At 44.8% G+C, this 12,746-nt stretch overlaps 1 non-coding gene and 1 pseudogene across 1 annotated transcript; one reads left to right on the top strand and one right to left on the bottom strand.

The window, feature by feature from the left end:
* Positions 1-12,746, bottom strand: part of LOC119168315 (uncharacterized) — a 75,282-nt pseudogene that overhangs the window by 49,370 nt on the left and 13,166 nt on the right.
* On the top strand, positions 5,075-5,146 carry TRNAP-UGG (transfer RNA proline (anticodon UGG)). Its single transcript has one exon. It is a non-coding gene; the product is annotated as a tRNA-Pro (tRNA).

The raw sequence follows: 12,746 nt of genomic DNA, 5'->3' as shown, positions 1-12,746 counted from the left end.
ACATTTATCGCTAGCTCTGCTGGATGCGTGAACGGCTTGTTGTGTGTGGTGTATATGTTGTTATTCGGTCGGTTCTGGCCAAGCAGAGACAGTCTCTCTTCAAATGGTTCCGAAACACCTTTTCAAATATTCATCAATTGAACACTTTACCAGCGTTTACTGCCTCACAAATTTGCTGCTGCAGAAGCCTCTCGAATCCGTGAAAAACCAGCGCAGTAACAGGAGTTTGTTGCCCGTTTTAAGTGAGTTCTCTGTTCTGTCGTCATAAACGAGCATGCTAGAAGCTAGACAACGAGAGATGACCTAGGGGAGACAAGCTATGCCAGATCGTAATTCCTAAGCACGTGTGGCTACACTGTGTAATGTTATCAGACAACATCAGACGGGGCGTAACGGCACCTTGATGCAAGCATCGCAATTTTTTTATACACAGTACTGTTGACCATAGAGTCGTTACAGATAGGGTTGTAAGGCAACACAACAACAAAGTGGGAGTTACAACAAACCTACATCCATAGAACGCCAAACATAAAACTAAAGGTGCAATAACAATAATTTAAACAGTAGTTATCGAAATTTGAAGTGAATGTTACAAAGCCCGTCAAACCAAAGAAAAAAAACAAATCAGTACCCGAATAGCAATATCAGTTGTTCATGATATAGCTCATTCATGCTACTAGGCAACAAATAAATAAATAAATAAATAAAAGAAAAAGAAAATGAGTGTATTATGCAGAATATGCTTCAATAACACTGAGTTTGTAATGACGCTACTATGCTACATTTGAAGGTTTCTGCCGCTTAGGTTCGCTGCACAACTGATGCTGGCAGGGCGTTGCAGTCTTTTGTATACTTAAAAGTAGCCATGTGTTTGCATATGCGTCATTTACGTGGTTGTTCGTAACACAATAAACGTGAGGTCACATTTTTGTAATGTTCGCTTGAGATTAGGCGTTAGTTACGATGAAATATCAATGATAAATTGCTACTTAAAAATAAAAATTAGAAATTTTAGTCCAGCTTTAGGCGCCGTTGTGACAAGTCTTCTCCCATCCCATTCGGTGCATTGCGAAACTTGTGAAACGCGGATTGCCACGGGTGTCTTCAGGGGTGCAAGTGTTGCAGGACCCCTTTACACTTGGTGACTACAAGTGGCTGGCATTGCGAAAAAAAAAGAAGGAAGGAAAGGGAAAATTTCCTAAATAAAAAAATTCACTATATAGATAGGATTTTTAAGACATAGATTTGAATATTTACGTTGTGACATATATTGAAATCGATGATACATGGCCGTTGGGTTTGCTGAGTTTCATATAGAACTAGGAATTGGCGCGAATTTTTGTCTACACATGCTCAAACTGTCGGTAAATATAAAAAGCATTGCTTTTTAGGTACCACATTTTTCTCAATCTAAATTTATGTAATGGCGTAAAAAACTAACTAGAACACCCATGTGTTTTATCGTACACTTTAGGAAGTTATAATACCTTGAAAGTGTTGTCCTGGAAGTTCGCCTCCAAAATATTAACATGGTAGTGCAGTAATGACACAGCAGGAACCCAATGCATTTATCATAGTCGTTATCAATCAAAGAAGCATTAGCCGTTTCTGAAGTTTTCATACTATTACTACCATTGAACGACTGATGTGGGCTAGCATGTCCGTATGAGCCCCTCAATGAATCCACCTTTTTTCTTGGTGCCACCGCACATGCGCGCTTTCCCTAGTGGTAAAGGTGCGAAACGTTCCACCATGGTCTCCTTACATCTCCAATATTGAAGGCCTACGTTCTATTAATTTCCTAGATCATGTAAAGCTTCTCTCCTCCACCACAAACTACCAAAACAGCAGAGGGCAGCACAGGAGAATGAAAAAGCTGGATACACTTAACCTTTCGAAAGACGAGTAATTCCAGTGCTTCATTAGTGAGGGTGACAATGGAATTCATTGTCGCTCTCACGAATGAAGCGCTTAAGGGCACTTACGGTGAAGTCTTGCCTCATTACAGTAATACAAATAGGATAGGACGACCTTCTCGGGATACCTGCAGCTGAGAGATTTCATGTACACTCTTGGACCGAAAGCCCCTCATGCTGACCCACCCGGCCTCCACCCCTCCATTTCATATTAACAGAAAAAAAAACGTCGAAGAAAGAGTAATTTCCCATAGTTATATGCTTTTATTTCGCATTGAACGAGGCTGACTCGTTTCGTCGCCTGGCGCTGCCTTCACAAAGCTGGATTGCCGTTTAACTAGACCACACTTGTTTGTTAAGCCCACCTGCACCATTCGCCCTTTTTTGAAAATGGCCTGATAACACTTGACAAGAAATATACAAGATAAAATATTTTACCAAGGCGAAGACCTACATGAGGTATATGCGAGCTTCAATTAAAGATTTCCCGCCGCAGAGCAAAGCAAGGTGAGTTCGTGTCCGGGCCACCCGAGGAGCCCACGGTGGGACACATAGCGACGAGTGTACTGTAAATAAGAGGAGACGAACCCGAACTCGTTCACGTCGGCATATCGAATCGAATGGCTCGAGCCGGTTTGCACGCCGACTCAAGCGTGGCTCCGCGGTGGCGAGTCGTTGCGAAACCGCCACGCGGAACGTCTAGTGTAGCACGTCAATGGCTGCACGTACCCGCCAGACCAGGACGGCCACGTCCGACGAGCAAAACGCCGAGTGCGCGCGCTCGATCCTCGGCTAAGATAAGGGCTGCCCTTCGAACCGGAAAGCCGCTGGGTGCTTCTTCCGCCACGGGCATCTTCTCGCGGTGGGCGGAAGGAGAATAAGTGCACGAAAAGAAGGATGTCTCGGAGCAGTACGTGGCGTACGTGTCCAGCCTCAACACCGCATGGCTCGACCGCCAATCTCACCAGGAACGGGAAGTATGCACAGTTAGGCCGCCTGGCACACTGCCTCAGTGCGGCACATCGACCCAGTTTTGGTGCGTCTGTACTGGAATGTCCGTGGCCTTAACCCCGACTTCTATCGGCACATAACGTCGGCGGCCCTCGGTTGGAAGCCTTCATTGATCATTCATTTTTATTATTAGGCGTGTTTGATTTTATCGTATACACACGTTTTGTGCGTGTATACAATATTATATACTCGGCTCTCGAGCGCTCTCTGACACGTGCGGTCGTCTATATAGTCACAAAGCACGTGTGAAGAAAGGTTGAAGGTGAACGAGGAGCGCAAATATTGAACGTTTGACATTTGGCGGCATGTAAAAGTTGCAGCGGAAGTATATGCGTGAGTGTCTCAAAGAGGTCCTCAGGTAATCAATCAATCAATCAATCAATCAAACAAACAAACAAACAAACAAACAAACAAAAACTTTGTTCATTGCAAATACACTCACAACACTATTTCCCTGAAAGGTCTTTATGAGTACTCTTTTTTTCGACCAGGTGAACAGTGGTTGAAGGCAAGCCTCGGAAACTGAAGATTGCATCGAAACGTTCCACAAGGCTTTTGGGATTTAATGATTTCAGATAATTCTTAATGATTCCATATTTTGTAGAGTGCCCCGGGGAAATAATGTCTGCGACGCGTTTCCCATAGGAATACGTAAAGCTCCATAGAAAAGACGTGGTTCTTCCATAGTGGTATATAGGTAATAACGTCCCGAACACCGCGACTTATTTGTCGGGGGGCTTGAACCCTACATAACCTGAGAACATTCAAATAAATAAGCGGGTAAAAGAACCTAGGAGGTGATCATATTCTCACGAGCGACTATCAGAAGAGATAGAGGGAATAAACTTAGAGAAAGGCAGAAAGGTAACCTGAATCGTAGCATCCGGTTTGCTTTTCTGCCCTCAAGGAAGGGGGAAGGACAAAGAAATATGAGAAGGAAAGGAAAGCAACCGAAAAGTAGAAGCGCGAGAAAAACAAAGAGAGACAGTGTGCTGAAAGTCCAACATAAGGAGTAGGCCACTACCAAACAAAAGGTTCGATAAGACCTTGTCTCCTTTTCTTTGTGAAGACAGATCATGTCGGTATTCGTGCACTTACTGTTCTGACAAGGGCCTGTTGTTAAGGCTGGCAAACGCAGTGTTTAGTGGCAGTCTGTGACGCTAGTTCAATGCCTTGCTTGCCGGGGTAAACACCCACTTTTCTCCCTTTATTGAACAATTGTGCTAAATATCCGTGCCTGCAGAACGTCTGTATAATTGAATGATCTTTAGCGCTAACGGCTGTATGCGTACGCTTTTCTGCGTAGCTGGTACCCGTCTTTTTGAAGTTCATGATGCACCAGCTATCCCAACAGCTAGCGCTTATTGCTATGTATTGCTATGTATCAATTATATGTATTTATATTGCTATGTATCAATTATATGTATTTTAACCTACTAGTGTTAAAATACGGACCCCTGCAACTGCCTTGACTGGGCTCTGGGGTCCTACCTGCATAATAATAACCAGCCATTATATGTAAGGTACACAATAAAACTGATTGATTGATTGATTGATTGATTGATTGATTGATTGATTATGCGCAGGAGTTGGCAGACGGCACTCTGCCAACACGATAGCGTCAGACCGCAGTGCAAGAGAGGTCAACATGAAGACGCAGGGTGAAGGACCACTTCCTCTTACAGAATCCCCAATATGCTAGCCGGTTCAAGTATTCCAACTTCGCTACACTTTTGTCAGTGTATTTAGCTATTTTACACCTAAATTATCATCAGTATAGTGGTATAAGCTGAAATAAAAAGGAGCAAACAAATAAACAATTGAGAAATTTGACGTGGAGGCCGAAAAAAAAGTGATGTTGTCGTCATTCATTATCAGGCAAATATTTGAGTTGTCCACCTTGTTGTTTGCTTTGTCTGTGACCAGAATGTTTGTTGTTGCATTCATTTTATTATCACTACTTCTCATGAGCAAGCACTTTAAAGAACCCCAGGTGGTCTAAATTTCCGGAGCCCTCCACAAAGGCGTCTCTCATAATCATATAGTGCTTTTGGGACGTTACACCCCACATGTCAATCAATCAATTCCCATAAGCAATCCGAAACATCGCGAAACTGTACACGTGCCCAACGCTTCGCACCGTCGTCGGCTCGTTGGTCTAGGGGTATGATTCTCGCTTTGGGTGCGAGAGGTCCCGGGTTCAAATCCCGGACGAGCCCATTTTTTTTCACCAATACTTTTCATCACTCACATTTCTATTTTAGCTTATTCTTTTAATTTTTTTTTCAGTTGGCCGAGGTATTACGAACTTAAAGACATAACCACTGGTGGAGCGTCATCGGCTGGTCACGTGCTCGATTTTATTTTGTGGTTGGAAAAGGTGGAGTATGAAGCTGGATGCGTAAAGTTGATTGATTGAGTGATTGATTTGTGGGGTTTAATGTCACAAAACTACCGTATGATCATGGTCATTGAGAAGTGTAATGAGAGGTTAAATGCATTTCGCAATGCGTACATCACAGGGGCTGTTCTCCGATTACAGCCGGTCACAGACGTCGCATGCACCCGAAGCCAAAGTGCCACTGGAGAATCTCCCTCCGAAAACGGGCGTTCGCCCTGGCGAACGTGCTCCCGCACAGAGTTTCATACAATAGTACCTAGAGGGGAATCTGGCGCTAGTGTCCACGGGGGCTCCTTCAGCGGCGCATGTACCCCCATGGGAATGATGGGAAGTACAGGCTTCGGATCTGCTTCGGACGGATTACGTTCTTGAAATTCGCAACGCTTGTTTTTCGAATCTAAAACAAAGGTAATTGAAGTTATATTTAATTGAAAAGCGTTTCACTCCTTTGTATGCATATCTTGTTGCTAAATGTTTCCGTGACTACAAGGCAGAAGTGAAACCTGAACAAATTTAGCCACCAAGGTATGCATTGCTCTGCCATTGGGTTCAAGATTCGACGTCAAGATATAATGAATTAGTTTTTACCACACTTAAAAACAAGCATGCATGTCTTGCCCTCGAAAGTACCCATTTTCTACTTATGGAAATAACAGTACAGTATTAACTCACAAACACTTATCGTTTTGTCTGTTGCGATGCCAGGTGCGCCTGTTTAAGTGTTTGGCCGAGACTATGCCCCAAACATACCTCTGATTTTGTTGTGAAGTCAATTAAAAGGAGCATGACGTGCGTCTACTTTGTTTCACCGTCATTTTGCAGTAGTTTAGAACGAGTTTAGGCAAGACGCGCACATGAAAAAACATAAACTCGATGGAATATTCTGTACTGGCATGAGACGCTACATCTATGCGCAGCGGTGAGTCAACGACGCTTAGTTTAAACTGTCAGTACGACTCGTAAAGGTCCAACGCCGTAGAATATCAAATTATCTAGTTGTCTTTAGCCTCTTCGAACAACAAAGGCACTGCTTCAGTGTTTTTCACTGCACCCCACTACCCGTGCTGCGAAAGACGAAACTGAAACTGTAGATAAAGATCTTTAGGCGGTTCACCAGCTAACACTATCCGATCTGAAGCCCGCCATTCACATAATTCCCATGGGGGTACACGATCGCAGCGCCACATTCCTCTCTCGGTATTATTGTATAAAACTCTATGCGCTGTCACAAAAATCACGTTGGCGCCGCAAAGCCACTTATTCGGCGTAGGCACTGCGCCGTGTCGCCTAAAGCTAGAAAGATACTACGTGCCTTTTAAATGCGATGCATTTCTTAGCAAACTTCGGTGACCTTGAGCGTATCTATCTATCTATCTATCTATCTATCTATCTATCTATCTATCTATCTATCTATCTATCTATCTATCTATCTATCTATCTATCTATCTATCTATCTATCTATCTATCTATCTATCTATCTATCTATCTATCTTTTCGCCCATGACTTTTAGCTCTACTGACCATTTCAATTAGGGTATCAATACCAAAATTGGTATGGCGTAACATGACTGAATGATGCGCATAAGTGGCTAGTTATAACATGAAAATCATGACAAGTATGCCATGAATGTCATGATGTAAAATTCACGGTCTTGCTGCTCTTGCGGTGGTTTCGATCACATGACATGTTGCAAAACTGGTATAGCATGGCATGACTGCACGGCGAACTTAAGTGACAGGCCCCAACATGGAAATCATGACATGCATGTCATGTAAGTCATGCCTACACGTCACGCTCATGGTGCACTCGCGGTCGTTTCGCTAGCTTCACATATACCAAATGTGGTAAGAATATTAGGTATATGCGTATATGTGACCCATAGGTATAATTTAGTACTGAGAAATTGCAACAATTGTATGCTTTTAGCATTATTGACAGCGGTAGGTGTCCCGTCGAGATTGCATTAGGCATATCTGGCGAGATACACATCAGTGTGACAAACACTGGCCTACTGACCTGAAAGTCATGTGTTCTATCCTCGCTGCGGCTGTCACATTTTGATAGAGGCGAAATGTCGCGCGTGGTGCAATGTCAGTGCTGGGTAGAGAACATCAGGTGGTCTGAACTTCCGAAGCCCCTTACTGAAACATATTGTGGTGTTAACGCGTCATGGTCATCATTCTCAGCCTGTATTAGTCCACGGCAGGGCAAAGGCGTTTAATAATTATCTGCAGTTCAGCCTTTCCTATACAAGCTGATTCAATTTGTCCTGGCGAATATTTTAGTTTCGTCACTGTTTTAATACATTGCGCACCAAAAGACAAGAACGCAGGGGTACGACGCAGCGCTAACTTGCAACAAATTATTTATTCATGAAGCAGCGCAAGTAAATATATAGGAAATCGGAAGCACCGCACGCAGGCACATACGTACTAGTAGATATTGAAAACATCAAAAATACACGAAAAGGATGTGCAGTGACAGATAACGTATAAGTAAAACAAATAAATATTTTTAAGGGTCCACCGCGGAAACTGGGGGTGCGTCTCTGTGAGCTCACAGATGGTGCGTTCCAATACTCACCGTAGACGGCTAGATAGACAGCTAAATGGACGGCGGCCACCTTAAGTCCCATTCCGACTTTCACGTAGACGGCAAATAGACAGCTCCGAGAAGACCTAATCGTAGACAACTACGATGCAGGCTACTTTGCTGTCCAAACAAGATGGCGGCTTAGCGAATCACTCAGTAAGATCATATCTCGCCGGAATGGTCGTCTGCACACAAACACACACTTCGTCAGATGCTCAATCTGAGTAACTTTTAACTTTTTTAGATTTAAATACAATATAAGACAGAACATACAGTAACGGCATTTGTTTATTTTATCCCTTCCAGACGCGACGTAGCGCTTCATTGCATAACAGCCGTCTAAACGTGTTCCATTTCTCGGACAGCATGGGCTTGGTGCTGTGTTCTAAGCTGTCTGCGTAGACTGGTTACGTGCTGTCTAAAAATTGGAACGCCGCCAGAGCAGCATAAGTGGGTGGCAGGTGAGTGTTTCTCTAGTCACACATGAGGGTGGGCGCAAAGTCAGCCCCACACATAGACACAACAAAGAGGGGGGCATGCAATTCGCGGGGGGTGGCACAAAGTCAGCCCCTTATATTGACATAGTAAAGAAGGGGGGTGATACGAAGAACCTTCACCCCTCCCCATGAAGGGAAACCCTATGCACGCCTATGGAGAACAATGTTATGGGGCGAAGCTCAGCGCAGAGAACACGGGAAATAATCAAGGCGGCGAAGATGGCTTGTTTGGGGGAAACGTGCGTAAGCGCGACTTTAATCGATCTGAGAAAAAATAATTACACTTTTTAAAAGTGATAAAAATCCTGTAAATATTTATTTTTGTACTTTCATGTGATATTTGCCTACCCGTATTTCATAAGCATCTTGGATGTTTTGAAAATATAATCTTGTACCTATAGGCCAGCGTTCATTACTTCCCGTTTCCTATATGTCTTCTTGTTCTGATTCGTAGATAAATCATTTGTTTGATGAATGGCACTCTCTCCACCTAGTACTTCTGAGTTCGTGTTCGTTTTGTGTGCGATAGGCGTCAAGATAAAATACCGACATGCCCAATCTCACGTTAGTCCATGTTCGTTCCCACTCAGCCATCCACCGGTCTCTTAATTTTATTCCTATCGTTCTGCGTTCCAATGCACGACCATTTCTGCCCCATATGTTATATCTGGCAATATGCAGAGATTGTGTGTGCTTCTCACTCTACGGCGTATTCGCTTGGGCATTTTTTAGTGCTTTGGAGCGCTCTGAAAAGTGGCTGTGCTTTAGGTTGGTAGAATTCAAGCGCTCGGACTACCATTGGTTGATTCTTTCATAGCGTCAGCCTCTTGACCCAGAGCGCTCCTGCCCGCTCTGACTTCGAAGGGGGACGTGGCGCCACAGAACACCTACGCCATTTGACCGGGAGGACGGATCACGTGACGCAAGCCAGCCAATCACATGACTGCTGGCAGGTGAATGATGCAGGTGAAAACCTTATTTATTAAAGCCACAGAGAGAAAGACAAAGAAACTTTATTTTTAAAAATGACCCGAATCTGCATGTTACACTGCAAATGTCGTCGAAAGACGATAGTCTTGCGTCTGGAGAGAATGAACAAAACGTTTATTTGATGTTCTGAGCAAGAAAATTGGTGAATGGTATTCTGGAGGCGCTGCGTTAGAGCGCCTCGAGCGTGTAGCGAAAACGAGCGAGCGCATCGAGGCACGTTAGACACGAGCGCCATCTGGCAGTTATCTTCGAAAACGAAGGCGTGAGCAAACGTGAAGAAAGATGCGCGCCAGTCTCAAAGGTAATAAGGTGTAGAATGCAAAGCGACGGGCAGGTGCACCTGCGTGTCGTCGTATCAATGAGTTGGAAGCACTTTCTTTTTTGAGCATCGCGTTGCACTGTCAGCGCAGTGCGATAAAAGCTACAGTCCTTAGAGTTACTTGTGTGTGCCTCTTCTAGTATAAAGACAGTCATACAAAACATCAACGTGTTGTTATGGCGCCTCATATATGCGCAACAACTGCTTTTTATTTGACAATCACACCACTATGAACACTAAACCTTGATCAATATTGGCGGGCGCTGCGGACGGGGTTGGCCGTTTGGTGCCGTTTGAGTTATCGTTAAGGGCGGACAAACAGACAAATGTACAGACAGACAGACCAAACTTTTTCTGTCAAAGTTCCCCAAGAAAGACCATCATCTTTAAATGCCAGTCAATTGCGTCAGACATGGCCCGCCACCCCGGGCCAAAATACCTTCGGACATGGCAGCAGGAAGGGCTTGACTGGTTATGTCGCGCCGGACGTTGAGGTCTTGGCGAATAGAGGAAACGTTGTCCTTATTTATGGTTGACAACAACCGTTATTCGTTATTTTAACAGTGGACTTATTTTATGGAAGAGATGAAATGAAACTTTCAGCCCCCGTTGTTGCCCCCTGAAAGAAAGTGGCGTGATAGGTTGCATACTTTTAATTTAAAGGTCTGGCTCGACAAAAGGAACACTCTAAACTATGGCGTCTAGGAGACTCTTGCTGCTTCCGCTTTGCCGAGAGCTGAAGTTATAAAATAGTGTGTTTTCTTTATGAACTTCATCGCTGTCGCTGATTACAGTGCGAAATGCATTTTTGTTGCACTCGTTGTGGTACCATGAAAACATAGGTTCCTGCTTCCAGAGATTTTCTGTGATCTCTTATTAGGAAGAGAGTACTAAGGATATATATGTGTGAAATATGTGGTGGCCGTAATGACAAATCGAAGCCACACAAGAGACAGTTGAAGTACTTCGTAGTACTTTGATTACTCAACATATTACGTAAAAGAGGCAAAGCTTTCTTCCATCATTCGTTTTTCTTCAGAAGTGTAGACCCAATAGAGACCTATAACGCCTATAGAGACCTATAACGATCATGGGCCTTCGAATTATTCTTTGTGAAACGGGGTTTCCAAAATGGGAGCTCAAGTGCATGAACTCTCTCTGCAATCTTCTGCTTTCCAAACGCGATACCCGTGGCAGCCTTCTTGAACAGGGCTACCTAGCTGTGGCTGACGCTTACGATATAGAAAACGACAAGCTGCAGCCTTTTGTGGACTGCTGGTAAGAACGAATGTGTGCTTCGGTTTTCACTCGTGGCGATGCTATCCAAGCCTGTCCTCGTGCCCGCACCGTATCGGTGACAGCCCAACAAAGAGAAAAGGGGGCTCCGAGAACGCCGCAGGAGAACGCTTTATTTCGTCGCCTTTTTCGAGAGCCCTTCTCTCTTAGTGAAGCTGTCAGTGAAGACGGCTGATGGGGAAGGGAGCCAAAGCAGACAGGGAGAGCGGACCCACGCAAAGCCCACTGGAGAAGCGAGGAGGACAGTGGCAAAAGCGCACGTGGTTTGTCCGACCGGCCAGCGTCCGAAACTGGGCCACGCGGGTCAAGGCCGCGTGATGCTCCTGGCCTCCGCCGGCTCTGACCTTGCATGGCACGACGGCGCCAGAATGCGAGCGGCCCATTAGCTGCACGCTGGCTGTTTTGGGCCGCTCGCTGCTGCCGGATTACATCATCTCAGTGACCCACTGCCGCGCGTGGCTGCTGCTATGCGGCCCAGCGCTGATTAGCGCGTGGCTTCTGACCGGCTCCGCATTCCGCTATGGACAAGGCCAGGGTCATCGTTCGCCGAGAAAAATCGCTGATTTGCACCCCTCCAAATCCCCGCTGCCCCCTCGGGGCTCGTCACACACGACGCCATGGTGTGTTTGTTTGTGTGTCGTGACAGCAGGCGGTAAGACTGCTAGCGTTGCCATGGGGCGTTTCCGCGCTCTGATCATTAGCTTGATGCTCAAATCCAGCAGTGGAAAAGAAGTGGTTTGTAAACGAGAGAAAGAAATGCAGAAAAAGGAACAGAAATATATGTCAGCAGGGAGTCGCTAGTTGCGGTTATGACTAGTGATGAAGGGGAGCGTTGCTGAACTACTTCCGCTAGTTTGCTTGCACTTTTTTCTGTGACTCACTGTTCAGAAGTCGGGGAGCAATGAAAGGAACAAAGTGATTTGAAGGGTTTAGCTACTCCAGAGAATGTTAGGCTGTCATATTAAGGCAAGTTTACTGGCTGTATGCATACTGCAAATCCCGACAGTGTTACCTCGGAACACTGACGGATATAGGTGACTGTTGGACATGCGCAGGGTTTCCCTGCTTCAAAGTGAGGTGGGGGGGGGGCGAAGGTTTATCGAAGCGCCCCTCTCCCCATTATGTATAAGTATAGGATTGATTTCCCCTCTTGCGTGACCCGGAAATAGCGACCGTTTTAAACTTAGAAACGAGTGGGTAGGCTAAAGTTTCACCGCTTACAAAGCGTTAAACCAAAATTCATCATTATCATCAGCCACAGCATGTACAAAGTGCGCTGGTGCATTTGTTACTTTACGGACCTGTCGTGGATGCATCACTACTTCGCAGAAGGATGAATTGTGACCTCTTGGGCACTTCACAACTGTACTTGCAGTAGTAACCCTAAAAAAGTTTAGAACAACTAATGTCATACGAACAGACGTGGTATGGTTGATGTGTCAGAAAAGCGAAGCTTGGCAAACGAACGAGAAAGCAATGCGAACGTGACTCAACTTAGCTTTTTCGTTCCACTCCTAAGTGAAGCTTAAGCATCGTCCAAGTTTTTTTTTTGTCGAGTTAATTTTTTTACGGCATGTGCGTAGGAGAACTAAATGGTGGTGCACCTTTGTGTTGATAGGTTTCCCCTATTTGTGTGAGTGCATTCACAAGAACGAATTCTTAGAAACATATATGGATATATAGTATATAAAATAAAGAAAACTATATATCACTGTGTTTTCCC

The sequence above is a fragment of the Rhipicephalus microplus genome, chromosome X (genome assembly GCF_043290135.1).
Source record: "Rhipicephalus microplus isolate Deutch F79 chromosome X, USDA_Rmic, whole genome shotgun sequence".
Taxonomy (NCBI): domain Eukaryota; kingdom Metazoa; phylum Arthropoda; class Arachnida; order Ixodida; family Ixodidae; genus Rhipicephalus; species Rhipicephalus microplus.
This window is presented reverse-complemented; position numbering and strand designations above follow the sequence as displayed.